The sequence below is a fragment of the Emydura macquarii genome, unplaced genomic scaffold (genome assembly GCF_026122565.2).
Source record: "Emydura macquarii macquarii isolate MOO-44397 ecotype Brisbane River unplaced genomic scaffold, CSIRO-AGI_Emac_v2 contig_3113, whole genome shotgun sequence".
NCBI lineage: Eukaryota > Metazoa > Chordata > Testudines > Chelidae > Emydura > Emydura macquarii.
In genome coordinates this window covers 5,356,724-5,375,929 of record NW_027133250.1, presented here as the reverse complement: position 1 = coordinate 5,375,929, position 19,206 = coordinate 5,356,724, and positions in this window count along the sequence as shown.

Here is a 19,206-nt window from a genome sequence, read left to right as displayed (position 1 = left end):
TTTAGAAAACATGATTCTACGTTAGCAACAAAAGCAACAACAACGGCCCTGTTATTACTGTCTTTGATCCCATCTACAAACCTGTCTGTCAAACTGTTTAATGTTGGACACTGACTGGGTTATATTAACACCTTCGGCCCATATGTTCCATCTAAAGTCATAAAATGAATCTCAGCAGGGTGGGTCTGGTCTGAGAATCACCCCTCTGTGTGGAACAGGGACACATGTGATGGGGCAAGGTGCGGAATGGGGAGGAATAGAGAGATGTTTATTTTGACGCTCCTCATCGCCTCGGCTGGGTGTTTGCTTTTATGTTGGCTTGGATGCTTCAGGCAAATGAAAGGCCGTGGAGGGAATCTAAGCTGGGCAGAAGTCGAACTAGGGCAAACTGAAGAGCTGTGTCATTCTCCATCCTTGAGGGGCTGAGATCACAGAATCACACTCGCATGGATGTGCCACCAGCCGCTGTATGGGAAGATGCTCAGAGGACACGGACGTGGCTTCAAGAAACAACAGCAACAACAAAAAAGTGTGGATGGGAAATATTCATTGTGGTTCTTTCCTTGCCTCATGAAACAGCATAAATGTCTCGCTGTTTATCTTTATCATCATCAGCAGCACCATCGGCCTACGAGCCTCACTCCTGGACCACTCCCCATTGAGCTAGATGCTGGCCAAACACAGAACAAAAACAGCCCCTGCTTCACACAGATTGGCACGAACATGGCTTCCATTGCTGTAGTTTCTGAGCAGGGAATTGGAGCCAGGTATCCAGAGGCCCTAGCCAGGTCTACACCACAGAATCCTGCCAGGGTTGTTATGTAGGTCGAGGGGTGGGAAGAGGTGCAATCCCTGATTGACAGAGCTGTGCTAGCAGACGCCCCAGAATAGACACGGTTATACTGCCGAAATTGTGTTTTTACCGTATACCTTGTTTCTTTTAGGGTGGTGTGTGCGCTTTTAGTACAGAGTGCAGTTTTGCTGGTATGGCTTATCCAATTTAGGAGTGCTTTGCTGGCATAGTTCACCAGTAATTCTATATCAGCGAAGCTCCTACTGTATTCCTGGCCCCAGGCTAGCACTCTAACGATCAATCTATTAGAAGTGGACAGAAAGCATGCAGGTAACAGGTAACATGCATTATGCAGGTAATGCCAACATTTCAAAATTGAATCCAAATGAAATGAACGAATGAAAATTCTGAAAAATGTAAATCCAGAATTATCAAAATGTTTCATTTCAAATCATGCCAAATCAGTTTGATACCGTCGAATTGTTTTCTTTTGATAAAGTAAAAAAATTAATTTCAATGTGAAAACATTTTAATATAAGATAAAACAGTCAATGTACTATATTTATGTAGTATAAAAGTCAAAACAAAGTGAAACTCAACATGATGAAGTTGAAACAAAGTATTTCAACATGATAGCACTGAAATGAGAAAGACAAGGGTATTAAACATGGGAACAACCTATTAATGGTTGTGGCAGATTCCTTATGATGGGCAATTTTAAAATCAAGATTGGAGGTTTTTCTAAAAGATCTGCTCTAGTTCAAACAGGAATTATTTTGGGGACGTTCCATGGCCTGTGTGATGCAGGAGGTTGGACTAGACGGTTGATGTGGTTCCTTCTGTCTTAGAATCTATGCCTCTAAGATGAAGTGATTCATTTTGACTTTTTTTCCCCAATCAAAAATTTCATTCATTGGAATTGACACATTCCCACAAAATGTTTCAAAATCAATAAAACTGCATCTTCAGACAGAAAACCATTCAGCTGAAAACTTTCCAACCACCTCCACAATCTGCTTCTCTTCGGTGCTTATATGGCCTCCATTATCATAGTCTCTGAGCCCTTCACAATCTTGCAGTATATTTATCCTTACCACAAGCACTGGACTATACTTACTCTATATCCTGTGGCGGGTTTTACACAATGCAAATCTAAATCTCTTCGGTCCACAAATCTTACGAGCACAGGCTTTTTCGCAAGACGTCTCATACCTCATTTCCAGTTGGGTCAACTAGTCCTCACCTAGAACCAGGAATTACAAAGTCAGGATGAGAACAAATGGTGTGTGTGTGTGTGTGTGTGGAAGGAACCCCCCCCAGTGCCAAAACCAGTGAGAGGGACTGGTTCCAACTTCCATATCTGACTGGAGTTTGGATCAGTTTTATTTTATTCGAGACGGTTTGTAAAGCTGGACAAAAAAAATGCTCCCTCCCATCCAGGAAAACTGTTCTGTTGCTTTGAAATTTCTGGCTTTTTTTTTTAGGTTTTCAATATAAAAGCCCTAAAAATGTATTTCCCCCCCCCCCAAATTGGAACATTTTAACCCCAAACTGAACATTTTTACTAGACACTGAAAAAAATGTACCCCAAATTAGGGGTTTTTCCCTCAAATTTTGCCAAAAATTTTGACCAGAAGGAAAATTATAGACAAAAAAAATTCATTTTTGAATTGAAAAGCCAACATTTTAGTGAGAAAACGCTGATCAGCTTTACCAGTTAGTTTATCCTTCCGAAACAAAGCCATGTGTCATCCCAGCCGTGCCACTGGCCAGCATACGGCATGAGAAGACAAGGGTTCATGGCACATCTTTTAAGTCCCACTCCACTGGTTGGAGGACACAGCCTTCTCCACCACTATACACTGCTCTGAACAGGTGTCATTTAACTCCCACTTAGCCCTTGCTATGCACAGGTGTAGGTGATGGCATCCAACACCGGACAATGGAGAATGACAGCTCCATAGGGTGTTGAGAAACTCAAGTAAAGGTGTTCCACGAAAGCCTGAATCAATGATGGAGCGTGTGCTGCAGAGCTCACACTTTAGCCTCTCTACTACAGCAAATGCAGAGCAGCAATTTATTTAAGCATCCTTAATGGTACTGTAATCTTTAAACTGATAATGTCGCATCCAAATGTTCCATCAAAAGGCTTGCTGGGAAGAGTTTGTATTTCGAAATAAATATTTCCACACGGTGTGCAAAATATCTAATCATGTATTTATCCTTAAGTACTTCCAAAAGTCAACATAATTATTCTAGTCCCATTAAATTTAATTTGCAGTAAATTATGCATTTAACTTTAAGTTGAGGTTGCTATGCTGGTTAGAATCAAGATAAAGCTTTTGCTATTTATAAAGCCGTATTTCAGTGTAGATATAAAATACACAAATGGGTTGTGATTTTTTTTTAATCGTTTGTGGGTATTCCAGATAGTGATCCTACCAAAATCCACCCTAATCTAGCTAACAATTTAATTTTACATATGCCCTTTCTCCCCTCCCCCATGTATTGTTATAATATTAATGTCCAAACAATTGCACGGCTTTTGTCTGTCAAAAGAATTTTCATCCAGTCTGAAAATTTGCCTTCCCGGAAAACAAAATGTTCATAAAACAAATGAATTACTTAATTATATTATTAACGTCTCAAGAGCTGCCCAACGGGTGGGGAATAGTTCACAGTATAAGTGGTAACACTGACTTTTTCTGTGATCTGTTTGTGGTCAGAGTAGTGACTGTATATGATGATGATACCTCTTCTTACTGATCCAGGGCCAAAGACTCGTACTGACGTTAACAGCCTTTAGGTCATACTTTCTGCGTGCTGATTTTTACAGTCCTGTGTCTTGACGACTGACAGCGGCCTGGCTCCAGAGCCTCTTGAGGTCAAAGGCAAGCAATAGTATTCTCTAGAACCTGCACTCCAGTGCGAGGCAGAAAGCGGGCGGCTGGATTCTGAATCCCAAACGGACGGCATTTGTGGCTCAGGCTCTTAGAAAAATCACACGCTACTTTGCAAGCTGGAAGGATGGGCTTGTGGGTAAGGCAGTGGGCGGGCACTCAAGAGAGCTGTGTTGGATGCTTGGCTCTGCTACAGACTCCCTCTGTGGCCTTAAACAGGTCATTTAATCGCTCCGTGCCTCACGTCCTCATCTGTAAAAGGGGGATTATAACACGTCCCGTCTCCCAGAGCTAGTTTGCAATGTAGCATAGGGGACCCCATATATGAAACATGGGAAGTCTTTTTGCAAACCGGCAAAGGCCCACAGGCCAGTCACCACGCTGTAAAGGCAAGTCATGACAGTGAATAATGATGGTCTGGGGGCTGAGGCTGGGATGCAAGAGATCAGGTTCCATTCCTGGCTCTGTCACAGACTCCTGTGTGACACTGAGCAAATCACTGAATCACGCTGTGCCTCAGTTCCCCATCTCTAACACTGGGGGCAATGCTCCTTCTTGGCTCCCACCCATATCCTGTCTCTTTAGTCAGCAAGACCTCTGGGGAAGGACTGTCTCTTATTATGTACAGCACCTAGCACAATAGGGCTCATTTGAGGCTCTTAGATGCTACTGTAACACAAGTATTACAAGACTGTTATTATTTATGAAGAAGGCTCACCTGGGCACAGCTTAAAGGGAACAGGTTTTCAGAGGGCGGGTGTCCAGCACGGTCTGAAAGTCAGGGCGCGTTTAAGGTGCCCTAAGCCAAATCACTAGTGACTTGTGAAAATCTTGGTCTAAATGCTCCTGCCGGGTAACGCTGGAATGTCCGTGCAGTGCGAGTGGAGGCAGGAGCATATCGACATACCAGAGCTGAACCAGAATGGCAGATAGGAGCCTCCAAACACCAGAGGCTTTCATGTCTGAATAACATTTTCCGAAGTGCCTAGGTGATTGAGGAGCCTAAAGCACACTGAAAGTTTGCACTGAAAGTCAATGAGCTTTGTTCTCCTAAGTCACCTTAGATGCTTTGGAAGCGTTTTCCCCTTCGTCTGATTCCAGGCTGGAGCCCATATGTTCACGGAGGCAGCTCCTCAGTCGGTAGAAACGATCAGAGCTCCCTGGAGTCAGTGGATCTAGGACCATTCACACCAGCTAAGGGGCTGCCCCAACATCTCATCTTGCCGCTGCTCAACTGTGGTTTGCAAAGAGCTCCCTGTGTGTTCCTAAGCCTGATCACTTTTAAGTAACAATCTCACCAAACACTTTCCCGGGCTCTGCTGGACCTCTAATGATGTTTTGGTTTCTAATTTAGGAAAGGAAAAGAAATGCTTTCTTCTCAGCACCTCTCTTCAGACTGATGGGCCCTGTAGTTTGCTGTTCAGACTCCCACACCGCCTATTTTAGCACTGCTTACAAGAAAAGGCACGCAGTCCTGCGGGGACGGCTTTGAGCTCTGCTGATGTGTTTCCCATTTGCCACAGTGTGTGCTCACACCGCGAGCCTGTTAGCAGAGCAATAATCTTCTAGAAAACAGTACACAAACTGAAATACCTTGGGCAAACCATGCTGGTGCGGGTTATTGATCAAGCTTTCATCACACTTAAATGGATATTGTGAAAAAGGGAACATGGCGTCAGTCTGCTGGCTTATACTTGGTAGGAGACGTACCGTGGTTTGAAGTGGCATCAGTCAACTAGGCATGTTTGGGTGTTTGTTTGAATGAATTTTGAGCTCCCAAAATCTTCTGGATGGAATCTGAGACTTGGAATCCAGGGTTTCATCCAGAAAAATCCTTAAATCTAAGCCAAGAAATGTATAGATACTTGCCTGAAGGTGGTGGCGGTGGGAGGGAGCCGGGGGGTGAGGGTGAGGGTGGGGGGACATGGGGGAAAGGATTGTGGCAAAGCAGGGGGGGCAGCAAGGACTGGAATGCAAAATCCAGCATCAAACTGAGGTTAGATAATGGGCCAGATTCTCAACTAGTACAAATTGTCCCATTGACTTTAATGGAGATATGCTGATTTACACCAACCCAGCATGTACAGGCCTGGAAGTTACTCAGGGATGGGTGAGCCCAGTGTGAGAATTGGTGGCTGAGTTATTGGGCCATACTCAGGCAAGCCCAGCCACTGAGAATTGTTACTCTTGGGCCAAGTCTGGAGGCACTGATGCAAGTAGTTACTCTGCTTTTACTTAAGCAAACGTGCGTTGTAGTCCATGGGCCTTCCTCTATTGATCTTCCTTCCTCTATCAATCTACATTTTTCTATGACAAACTATTCTTTGTATAAAATAGATGCAGACAAGTTGCTAAAGCTGTGGAATTTACAGCGAATGTGTCACCTTGAAACAAGGGGCTATAGGGGATTTTCACCAGTCAACCAGCCGATTTAGGCAATAACTTCAGCTCAGATGAGGAAATTCTCACGCTGTGCTTCATTCACGGATTTAGTAACAGCACTTGCCATGCTGCCAGTGGAGTTGTTCTCGCTGATGCTGTTCGGCTTGGCCAAAAATGGAAAGGAAGGGACGTTGAGGAATTGCAGTCAGCTGTACTTCATCACGCCCCTCGGGCCCTGAACAGAGCCAACAGCTGTGAAAATAGAACTCAAGGGAATCCGGAAATTGCAGCTGCGTATGCAAACAGAAGTTTGCTTAGGTGAAAATTACGAAGGGAATAGAGTGGAGTCTGTGAGTCATTGGAAGCAGCCGCAAATCACAATGTGCTACTCTCCTATCTGATTGCTTTGCCCCGGCCTGTGAGGAGGTGTTTTAGAGAAAACGTGCCACTTTCCTCCCTGTCATAAGTCTGCTGGCTTCAGTGCAGCTACAGCAGGGACAAGTTTGACCCAGAGAACCTGATTCTTGTGGGTGCGGGGACAAAGGAGGCCAGCGCTGGGCCGGATTCCTGGGGGGCTGGGAATTGGGCCCAGGCTTTGGGCATGAGTTGTTCTTCGCCGGACCCCTGGTTTGGGCTAAAAAGACCATTTACTTCCCAAGCTCTCACAGCAGCTTCCTAACCTTGGAGTTAGGGAGGGATACCATGGTAACGGGGTTATAATGTCCCCCCCCCTTTTATTCCTCCCCTCACCATCTGGACAAAGAAGGTGATAAAAAGTGTGTTGTTTCTTCTTTCTCAGACAGCATGCCTGTTAGAGAAAGCTCGGGATATCGTCCCCCTCGTTTTTCCCTTGCAGTTGGTTCGTTAAGGAGATTTATGGTCATTCCTGCTGTCAAGATAGCCATCTACATGGCGAAAAGGCATATGCCACTCAGGTTAAGTGATAAATAATAAACAGGGGCAGGTATAATTATATGCCTCCTAGCGTCATTAATATTCATTTTATAACCATTTATATCTATCACCAAAGAGGGGTTTTATGGAAGTGTGTGTATTTACATATTATTTTAGATAAAAAGTTGTAAAGTAGCTAACTCAGGCTCACTTTGCTGGACGCGTGGTGAAGGGGAACAAGTGGATTAGCGCAGTGTTTCTCAATCTTTTAATTAGCAAGTACCCCCTAACTTCTGAGAATTTTAATAAGTACCCGACACTCAATTTTCCATGGGATTTTATATTTACAGACTAATGTGAGCCACGTGTTGGAAGAAGGGCTGAGTAGACACGGCCGTGATATGACAGATGTCAGATCTAGTGTGGGCAGGGTTACCACCTTTACACCAGGGCTGCACAACTCAGGTGTGTACCTGGTGAGAGGTGATGCTGGCCAAAGCTAGGAGGCTTTGAACTGCATGCCAGTGCTGGGGAATATAAAGCGACGCACCAGATTTTATGCCATAGATTTGAGCGGAGGAAGGGATGAGAGAGAGACAAGGAAGGAGGGTGAGAGAGACAGGAAAAGAGGGTAACTGGTGAAATCTGGGGCTGTCATAGTTGTCAAATTAACGGCTCAGCTAGAGCCGTGAAATTGACAAGTTTTCTGGGCACTGGGCTTTGAGCCAGGGACGGGAGCTGCCATCTGGGCAAGTTGCAGGTAGCTGCCACCTGGCTGCCAGCCTGGGAGGTGGGCAACTGCCACCCAATCCGAGCTGGGGCAGAGGAGGCTTCTGCGCCGGCTGGGACCCAGGGATGTGGGCAGGTGGCTGCTGCCCGTCTTCAAGCCGGGGCACTGGAGGCTGTCCCTCAGCTTGGAACCGGGGCGCGGGTGGCTGCCACCCGGCTGCGAGCCAAGCTCATGAGACACAGGAGGCTGCCACTGGGCTCCCACCTGGGAGCTGGGACCCAGCAGGAAGCAGGGGGCTGAAGCCCGCCTCCCCCAGAAGCCGGGGGCTGCCGCTCGCCTCCCAGCTGGGATCTGAGACTGGGTGGGAAGCGGGCTGCTGCCGCTCGGCTTCCCCAGAAGTCGGCAGCTGCCGCCCACCTCCCCTTCACTCTGTTTTCCCTGGGTACTTCCTGCCTGTGTCTCGTGTACCCCCAGGGGTACGCGTACCACAGGTTGAGAAACTATGGATTAGAGGCTGTAACTGAATAAATGCTTCTTATCTCTCCACCCGGCTCAATCTTTCTTTAATCGACCCTGCAACAATGCTGATCTCACTTACATCCACAGTAACTCCAGTGAGTTACATGAGTGTGAAACCAATATAACTGAGAGCCATGGTAGGTCCAGAGAGCGGCTTTGTTGCTAAGACAAGCAGTGGAGCTGGCAGCTTTGCACCAGAATGCCATCAGCTACCAAGCTATTCTGTCCCAGCTCCCCCTCAGTGGGTTGGACAGCGTGGCTCAGAGACCATCCAGCACTGTGCTTCCTTGCCTGGAAAGGGGCTATTCAACAGGGACGTTTCTCCTGGAGCTGGAGATATAACTGAGGTGCACAGGGGCTGTCTAGTGTCTGGGCAGGCAGGCGACTGGAAGGCAGTATTCCTGGATTCCCTCCCTGGCTCTTCTACTGACTCAATGAGGCCTTGGACATGTCACTTTGCAAATGCTCTGTGTCTACAGTTAGGTACCAAACCCCATATAACTCACTGGTCAGTTCCTCCTGGGGGCCACCACATGAACCCCTTCTGCCGCTGCATGAGTCATTGGCCATAGGGATTGAACCTAGAATCTCAGCACGAGCCTCTGCTGCCTAAACTAAAGGCCTTGCTTTGTTAGCCACGGCTGGAGCAGGCTTATCGACCTCTCTGTTTGGCCCAGCCACTGTTAGAGCGGGACCAAGCCCCACACGGCGGGAGTGTGGGTTATATCACCGTTTACAGACCCACGAAGGAGACAATAGGAGGTGGAGGGGTTCAGCACATCAGCCCTTTCGCACACATTTAGGTGCACCAATGGATTTAGGGTTCTAACGTTAGGTATCCATCATTTGATGATGTTGGCCTTAACCTCTCTGTAACCACAGTTGCTCCATCTGCAAAATAGGGCTAATTATACCCATCTCGCCAGGGGATCGTGGCTATTCATGAATAAAGGGAAAGCACTCTGAGGTCACTGGGCAAAGTGAAGTGTTATTACTCCATCCCAGGGCTTGGTTGCAATGGCAGCTCCTTGGAAAGGAAGGGCCATTTAATTAGGACGGTCATTTCCTTCTACTAAAGTGCCAGAGACGTGGCTTCATGTCAGGCATCCAGGTATGCTATTCTCCCACATGAGGCTATGTGCAACTTCTACCCAAGTCAGTGGGAACAACCTCTGGGGAAAGCCAGGTTATTACTGATCTGTATGACAGCAGCACCTAGCGGTGCCATCCAAGGGGAGGGAGGGGCCATTGTGCTAGGTGTTAGAAATGCAGAAGGGGTGTCAGTCTCTGCTCAAGCTGTGTACAAGCTGAAGAGACAATACGGACAAGGAGGGGAGAGAGATGACTTACTCAAGGTCATGCATCAAGTCAGTGGGACAGCCACAAACAAAACACCGGACTTCTGCATCCCCCGGAGTGACCTATCGACTAGACCACGGTGCCTCCTGTAATCGGGTGCCAGGAAGCATTCTTGCCATCAAGCCTCCTTCCCACTCTCTTCCGCTCGCTCCTGAGAGCCTTTGGAGCCCATAAAGAGAAACAGGAGGTGTTTGCAAGGTTAAGAGACTCGGTGTCTAAACGTATCATAAAGGTTCGCAGTAATTTACCGCCAGCGGCAGCCGGCATGCTTCGTGGGGGGAAGGGAAATGCAATTTGAGGGACCAGAATAAATAAGAAGCTGCAGCAGCTAACCCTGCTTCTGATTTCATCCCCAGCCAACAAGAGATTTATTCTGTTATCTGGCAGTCTGATCGGCTCAGGAATCTTGTAGGTCAGCCCCTATTGGCTGTTATTATCTCAGGGCTCTTTCCGCCAAGATGCACATGAAAGATTTGTTTAGGTAAGGCACCAAGGTGGGGCTGATACGAGTGTAATATACGCAACCCTGAGAGTCCTTTGGCTTGGTGATAACCTTGCCGATATTCAGACGTGATGGCGTATCCCGGCTCGTCGTACCACAGAAACGGGAACTCAGTCCCCCTGGTTTCTGGGGAGCCCACACGCAAAAATTTGGTCTGCATTCAAGATGGGGCTCAACAGACGCACTAGGAGACAGTTCTGGTCCTCAGCTGGAGGGGTGTAAACCTGCCCCACAGAGACCTCAGTGGGTCCGATTCTCTTCCCGCTGTGTGATTCCATTGACTCCAGCGGCATTATTCCACTGCAGACAGAAATGGACCTGGTCACATGAGGCTCTGCTAGACCTTGTCTCCCACTGAGTGAAGATGATGGGCGCTGAGGACATTCACTGGTGCTTGCTGCCTAGCAGGGCCGGGCCTAAGCGCTCCCTTTTGGCTCCTTTCCGTCTGCATTTCAAACCCACAGAACAGCTGCTTCCTGGCAAAGCACGTCCGGTCTCTCCCCCTTGATGGTTACAATGAGTGCAATAGATTTAGCAGCTTCCTTCGCAGTTTGATTAGAGCTGGGCAAAATATTCCCACTGGAAGGGCTTTTGGGGGGAGGACAGGTGGGAAAAGCACAGTGTAGACAAGTCCTGAGCTCTGGTTGTGACAGTCCGGTGGAATAACCTTTAGCCAAACAAGGGGGCCTCTCACCGTGGATTACAGGATGGCCCATGCGCGACTGGAGCGCTTAGCTATTCATTATTATGACTACATCTATGGCAGTAGCACCCTGGAGCCCCACTGTGATCTGAGTTGTAAGAACACAAAGATAGTGGGTGTCTCCCCTCTCCTGCCCTCCCACGCACAGACCCATTCGCCATCACACAACCCCAGCCAGCTGCTTGACATCGGCGCAGCACAGAGCAGAGGGGGTATTTCTAGCCGCCCTGAGCCTGCGGTGGCGCGGAGCTGGACGTCAGCTGCAGGCCCACGAGCTCGATTTCTATCTTGAGGCAGGGCTGAGGCTTCAGGGCCGGGAAGCAGCAGAGTCAAGAGGAAGTTTTGTTTCTTTGGCTGGGTGCTGTTGGCTGAGACTCCGGGATAGTGAGGTCCTGGGTGTGACAGGGCTTGGAAGGATGCACTGAGTTCACTCGGCGATGGCAGGGGCTGCTTTGTCAGGTGCCCAGCAGGGCTGACTCTAGGTGTTTAACTGCCCCAAGTGGGGAATGTTTCCAGTACCCCCAAATGGCCATGCAAAAACCAAACCAACCCCTGATTTGTGCCCCCCAGAAGTCAGCACCCCAGGCCACTGCTCCAATCGTCTGCCCTGGCACCAACTCTGCAGGGAGCGACCTGTGAGCAGACCCCTGTGCCCTGCAGAACCCCCAGCTTCACTGACTGCAGCTCTGTGTACATGCAGGCAGCTGCGTTTGCACAGCTCACGGCCAGGTGAGAGATTATAGCGATTGCCTAAAGTCACCGGGACAGCCCAGAATAGAAGACACAGGAGCAACCTATTCACTAGACCATGACCTGGTGCCAGCATGTTCTTGCAGTGAAATCGCCTTCTCTCACTCCTAGCCTTTGGAGGCCATAGAGAGCAAACAAGGTGTTTGCACCGTTAAGAGGTCAAAGGCCAGATCCTCAGCGAGATTAAATCAGTGTCATTCCACTGGGGAAACACCGATTTACACCAGCTAAGGCTCTTTCCATCTAATTTCTGTGCCCCATCTCTTGTCTCTCACTACCAGCTCCTCACCCCTTCCAGGGCATTAGCAAGACCTGCAAGAACCCCCACAGCATCCATGTTTCTGTCCTTTAAAGCCAGCAAAAACAACAGTGGTGATCAGCCTGCCTCCCTGTCACGCACACACAGACATGTGCACATCCTGCCTATATTTCCAGCGGTTCAGAGCACTCAGCGGGGCAAATTAAAATGTCAGTTCTGAGCCTTTTTGATTTAGATGCCAAGAAGTGAAACATACGAGCTGGGGAAACATCCCTTTAAGAAGCTGGTAGAATGAGGTGCAGATTAAAGATGAGGCCACAGGGCACCTGCCCTACATTTAACTCCTGGCAGCTTCCCTTCCAATTCTCCCAGCTCTGAACGCTGCTCCTGCTGGCTCCAAGGAATGCCACAGAGTCTATTGTCTGCTCCACTTTCACCTGCCAGGGGCGTAGAAATGATAAAATGAGAGTGCATGGAGCAGCTCTATTGTTTTCCCAGTTAGCTCACTGCTTTGCTGATTAAATGGTGCTTTTACTTCTGGGTGATTTGTGCTCTCTCCCAATGCCATTTATTAGGGCCGCACATGCCCTGTTTTTAGCAGAACTGCCTGGGAAAAGCACCACAGAAACAAGGGGGAGCCTCCCACACAAACATGCACACACAACCTCTCTCCCCCCGCAGACCAAACACACATATACAACCTCACCTACGCAGAGACAGGGAAATACCAGCATACACAGATACACACACACACATGTGTAGAAACAGTCCTAGATTCTGAGGCCAGAAAGGACTATTGTGATCATCGAGTCTGCTCTCTAGCATAGCACAGGCCATAGCACGTCCCCAGAACAATCCCTGGAGCAGAGGTTTTAGAAAGATAGCCAATCTGGATTTCAAATTTGTCAGTGATGGAGAATCCACCATGACCCTGAGTAAATTGTTCCAGTGGCCAGTTACTCTCAGCATTAAAAATCTGTGCCTTATTTCCAGTTTGAATTTGTCTAGCTTCAACTTCCAGCCACTGGACTGCATTATGCTTTTCTCTGTCAGATTGAAGAGCCCATTATTAAATATTTGTTCCTCAAGTAGGTACTTAGAGACAGTGATCGAGTCTCCCTTTAACCTTCTCTTTGTTAAGCTATATAGATTGAGTTCCCTGAGTCTCTCACTATAAGGCAGGTTTTTTAACCCTTTAATCATTCTTGTGGCTCTTCTCTGAACCCGCTCCAATTTATCAACATCCTTCTTGAATTGTGGGCACCAAAACTGGACATGATATTCCAGCAATGGTCACACCAGTGCCAAAGAGAGAGGTAAAATAATGTCTCTATTCCTACTCCAGATTCCCCTGTTTATGCACCCCAGGATCTCATTAGCTCTTTGGCCCACACATCCAACTGGGAGCTCATGTTCAGCTGATCATCCAGTATTACCTCCAAATCTTTTTTCAGAGTCACTGCTCCCGAGGATAGAATCTCCCATCCTGTAAGTATGGCCAGCATTCTGTGTTCCTAGATGTAGACATTTACATTTAGTTGTATTGTAGGCATATCGTTTGCTTGAACCCAGTTTGCCAAGCGATCCAGAGTGCTCTGGACCAGTGAGTCTTCATTATCCCCCACTTTGTGTATCAGCTGCAAACTTTATCAGTGACAAATTTACGTTTGCTTCCAGGTCATTGATAAAAATATTAAATAGCATTAGGCCAAGACCCAATCCCTGTGGGACCCCTCTGAAAACACACCTGCTCAGTGATGATTCCCTGGTTACAGTAATAAACTTTACCAAAGCATCTTCCTCCCACCCCGGGTTCGAGCCTCTCATTTCCCTTCGGTTCCTCTTCCACCCCTTGTTCTTGCAGACCCCCCAGGGCCTCTGTGGAGCCTGGCCCCTCATTCCAGGGGCCCCTCCAAGGAGTTAGTGCCATTCTTGTACCTCAGCTCTTCAGCTCAGTTCAACTGCTCTTCTCCACTGCCAGCCCCTGACTGGGTTCTCGTAAACCTTTCTATTGTGGGGCCCAGGCGTTACTCACGCTAACACCTGCCCCCTCAGGATGGGGTGCAAGGAGTTACAGCACGGCTAGTTCTAGTGCACTGGCTCGAACAGCGTCCCCCCGCCTGGGGCAGTTTTGAATGCCAGCGGTGTCCTGCCAGGCACTTCCTCACTGGATTAATACCGGCTGCTAGCGAGCATGATGGGCCAGTGGCTGGGGGAGTGGCCTGCGACCCGTCACCAAGTGCTGCAGAAACCGTGTCTCCATCGCCATTGCCTCTGGCGCAGGCAAGGCCTGTCTCTCACCATGCATAAGAAAGAAAGAGTAACCTTCTGGGAATTCCCGCGTGGCCCTTGGCAGACGGGGGCAGGGAGCTCAGACGCCACGAGAAGGGGCTCGGCGATGCTAAGCGGAGGGGGGCACTTTGCACCAAACTATCCTGGAGCAGCAGAACGTAAAGCCAGGTTTCTGCTCCCTGCCAGCGGGCTGCCCCCCGTGCTTTGTTGACATTCATTTGGGTCCGGCGCTGGTGCTGCCAGACAGGCTGATGGCAGCTGTGCCTGTTGTTGCATGACCTTCTTTTATGAGTGTCTCTCTCTCTCTCTGGCCAGATGCTGTGTGACACGGAGAGCTGCCGGGCGGTTAGGGCTGGGCAAACTACAGGGGTTTAACCTTCCAACTCCGGCTGTCCCATAGCCCACAGTCATCGACAGCCGCCAGCAGCTATTTCTTCTTCTTGCACGCGAGGGTGCCAAAACTGTCACTTGCAGGTAGATGGGCCCCTTGGCCGCATTGGAACAGGCAGAAACAGACCTGGCGGCTTGTGAAAGCCGCATCCACTCCCAGGCCCTGCCCAGCACCCAGGGCACCGCATGCCCCTTCGGCTTGCAAACAAGCACTGAGAGCGTCTCTTGGGTAACAGGCCTGGTGCAGACAGTGGTAACAGCAGGTGCCTGAGATTCTGCGTCTGAGTGTGTAACCAGCCCCCTCCTCCAAGCCCACAGCTTCCTCCGTGCAGAACCTGCCACTTCACCCCCTGCTCTCATAAACCTGATGTACCACAAAGCAGGCAGATGCTCCGACACCTGCAGAATCGATCCAGCTGTTGCTGCGTTTCACCAGCTACCTCTGCTTGCCTTCCAGCCTCCCAGACACACATTCCAGTGCTGCCTGTCCCGTGCTGAGCCTGCGTCTGAGTAGCACCATCTAGGGCATGCAGCAGGGACGGAGACCTTAGCGGTGTCGGTGTTGTGTGGCGGGCAGCGTCCCACCCTGCCCTGTCCGGCAGAGGCCGTCGATGATTCTGCCATCCTGCACTTTACCGGGTCACGCAGAACCAGTCCAGACGCTGTACCGTTAACCTCCATTCCACAGTCGCGAGTTCAGGCATCCAGTCAGCAAGCGGAAGCAATGCCGTGGGATACAGGTGACCAACCGCAAAGTCGAGTCAAAGGAAAGAGCTGCAGACAGCCCACAGGGTGGCAATTGATTGTCCAGATCCCGGGAAACCCTTGAGAACAGACGCTGGCAGAGAGGAGATGCGGCCATCTAGTGGCTCCAGCACTGCAGTGGGGCTCAGGTGAGCCGGGCTCTATTCCTGGCAATGCTGGTGACCTTGGGCAAGTCACTTCACCTTTGTTTTCCCCTCCCACCATTTGTCAGCCTTGCCTTTGCAGAGAGGAAGCTCTTCAGGACAGGGGCTGTCACGAGGTGCACATAGCACCCCGCACGACGAGGCCCTGATCTTGGCGGGTGCCCCTGTCCTACAAATAAGAAGAAGACAACCGGAGACACCTCCTCTGGCTCTGGATGACTGGAGTATCTGAGCCCTCGCATTCATCCGGGCATTTATTCTCACCGCACCCGCTCGGGAAGGATGTCTGATTATCCCCATTTTGCAGATGGGGCACTGAGGCACAGGGTAGGTTACACAGGGAATCTGGGCTGGGTTCACGAAGGGGATGTCAGGGTTGCGAGGCACCTTGCTGCCTAGTGGAATTCACAGCCCTGGCTCCCCGCATGGCGCGTGGCAAGGAAGGAATCTAAGGAAAGGGCCCTCAAGGGCCAGCAAGCTGAGCAGGAAGCCACCTAAGCCAGCCAGGAGCGAAAGGAAGAGGGAAGGGGTGGGGCTCAGACCCACAGTGGGGCTTAGGGGCCTAACTCCCATTGATCTGGTCCAGTAAAAGATTTTACCCCCCCCACCTTGTCTCGCTGATATCCTGGAACCGACACAGCTACATCTACGCTGCCGTCTCAGGCGGGGGCCTCGGGCCAAGCCAGATTCCCAAGCCTCTCTCAAGTCAGGGCTGTCAGCTGTGAATCCTCTCCTGGAGTAAGGAGCTTAAGCCAGCTCAGCCTTTACTCCCAGAAAAAACAAGGCAAAGCAGAGCACCCGGAGAGCCCAAGATGTGGGAGACACCAGCGCAAGCGTCCGCTCCAAAGCAGGCAGAGTGGGGAGTCAAACGAGGTGCTCCCACCCCCAGGATAAGGGCCCTAACCACTGGGCTACCGGCAGACGAGCACACGCCCAGCGCCCCCCGATTTGGAGCAGAGACTTGAACCCCAGGTCTCCCACCTCCCCAGGTGAGTGGCCACCTGCTCTGGGGAGGGAATGGGGGTACATAGCCCTGCACGCCCCATCCCGAGGTCTGCAATACCCAGTCTAGGGCGCACGGTAGTTCTTCCTCCCGTGTGCGGGTGCCTCCTCATGGGAGTGAAAGTCCAGCCCACTCATTGTCCCTATTTCTCCGTCTCAGAGGGAGGGAGCTTTGAAATCATACGCGCGCTCTTCAGAATCCAGGCTCCTCCCTCCGACCGGCCCAGGACGATTTTAAAGTAGGTCAAATATTCGGCTGACAGCTCTGGACTATGGAGGGGTTTCCTCGGAACAGTAGATCCGCTCCCTGGGCTGCCTGCACAATGGCGTGGCTTTGCTCTGAGGCCATTGATTGGGTGCCTTTAAAACCAGGCTGCACAAAGTGCTGGAGGATCTGAACAGCCCTGCACCGGGCAGGGGGAGGACGGACGAGGAGCAGAAGGTCTCTCTTACCTCCAGCTTCTTCCGCTTGTCTGCAGTAAGGACTGCCACCGTCTGCACACACAAGGTGGCAAGACACGGACCAGTTCCGAGGCGAGGGGTGGGGGGCCAGTTCCCACCTGGCCCCGAGGGGCCTCCCTGCCCAGAGAAACCTTTCGTTTTGCACGCCGCTCTCTGGATCGTAGACCAGGAGATGCCTGGCAGATTGGGGCAGGCAAAGATGCCCGCGACTTTTGCAGCGCCCGGTGCTGTGCCGCTCAGCGCTTCCATAAGCCCCTCTCCCCCGCCTCCCCCAGATCCGAACACCTGAGGTGCCTTTTGGCAAACAGACACGCTCAGGCTGCCTAATTACCTGTAAAACAGCAGGCCAGCTTGCTACAAAGCAGGAAAGGCTGCCGGGCAATCACCCAGCATCCGCACTCACCACTGCGTGTTTAATTAGGGACCGAGGACAGGGATTTACTTATTTTTAAAAATTTCCTTTCCAAGGCCCCCTGCCATGGACGGAGGCATTGGAACAGGCAGGTGATGACGGGCTCTCAGCTTCTGCCTGCATCTCCTTCCCCATCCCTGCTGATTTAATGGGGGAATCTGGGTGTATGTTGGGGTGGAGGGGGGTTGGGCACATCATCTCATTATTCAGCTGATGTCTGCGATTCAATGATGCCCCAGTCTAGCGCTTGTGGTCACTGCCACAACTTCCCACCCTGAAAAGTGATGTTGTTTTCACATAAACCCTTATTACCTATCGCCATGTACATCTCTGATCTGTCCAGCCATCCACTCACGAATGTCTAATATCCCCATCTCTCTGCCCATCTGCTTACCCTGGAGTTTCGAACATGGCTTTCTGTCTCCTTGTTTCTAACATATCCAGATGTCATCGATCCAGTCTTGTCTACCTAGATTCTCCTAAGGTGCCCATCATTGTGGTATCAGGCAGCCCTGCTTCACAGCACCTTCCACCTGAAGCTCTCAAAATGCTTTCCAAATAATGATATCGCTGATTCTATTTCATCCCTAGATCCCACGAGCTTTGCAAAGGCCCACGTGGCAGAGAGAAGAACCCACGTCTCCTGTTTCCTATGTTTCTAATGCACCAGCAATGACGTACCTTGGGTCTCTGGCACCCGGGGGCCAGTGCTTGCATTTGTGCTCCCCCCACCTCACGCAGCTCCTGTGCAGGGCAGGTGGGGTCCCTGGCTCCCACCAGGCAGCACCATTCCCCAGTTGTCCCGAGGAGGGGGGGACACGCTGCTTTCCTCCTCCTGTGCCCTGGGAACTTGCTGGCGCTCATGGCGGCAGCTCCCCCGGTCTGGCTGGGCTCTGCCATTGCCCCCCCCTCGCACTTACCCACTGCGTGGCACCCGCCTCTCCCGCTGCAGCCCCGCAGCCCAATCAGATCCAGCACCGGCTCCCCCACCAGGTGGATGGGCCTCACCCCCCGGCCATGGGGCTCCGTCCAGCCGCCCCTCAGAGCCTCCTGTGTCCCCGACCCCCTGCACGTCGTGAAGGGCCTGGCCGGCACTGCCCCCCCCCCCCGGGGGCCTGCCCTCCATCGGTATGCCACTGTGCACCAGACCATGCTTCACCCACCGCTTCCTTCCCCAAACAAGGAGGCAGGAGCAGACGCCGGCCGTGGAGATGAGGTGGCGGCTGACACACAGCTCCCTTAGCAATCAGTCCCCGGCCCTGGAGACAGGCCGTGCAGAGAGGGTGGACATAAGGGCTCAATGAGGGGTGGACAGAAACGTCTGGTAAAGTGCTGAGCGAAGATCCGATGCTAACCCGGTCTCTTGGCAGGGGCCGCTCTAGACCTGATGTTGTTGCTTTCACTCCCTCCAGTCAGGGCCGATTTCCGGTCCGCTGCTCACCGCACGGCTGTGCCGGAGCCGGCTCAGTGAGTCAGAGGTGCCAGGAGGTCCGCGTGCGTGGCAGGCGGAGAGCGCTGGTTCCTGGAAACACTCGTGCCCTCCCTCTTGCTCGCGGATGTGCAGGCCCCAGCAGCCACTTTGCAGCGATGCAGGCCAGCTCCCGGCAACCTGGCCGTGCAAACTGGGGAAAGGGCATGCAAAGGCGAGGCCCAGCCGTTGAGGGAAAGCTCCGACTTGGCTTTACCTTCTGCTTTGGCGCCTGGCAGCCAAAAGCCAGGCTGGAAACCCAGCCCCAGCCTGAAAGCCAGCGTCTGGAAAGGGCATTTAGTCCTGGTCAAGAATTCGAGAGCAAGGGGGTGGGGTGGGGGGAGGATTAGAACCAGGTGCTGGAGTAGACAATGAGCACTTTTCCCTTGCCAAACTCTGCCGCTGACCCCGGAGGAGACTGACGCCTGTTCGAGCTGCTTGGTTCTGGTGCCTGAAGGATGGGATGGAAGGGCAGCTTTCT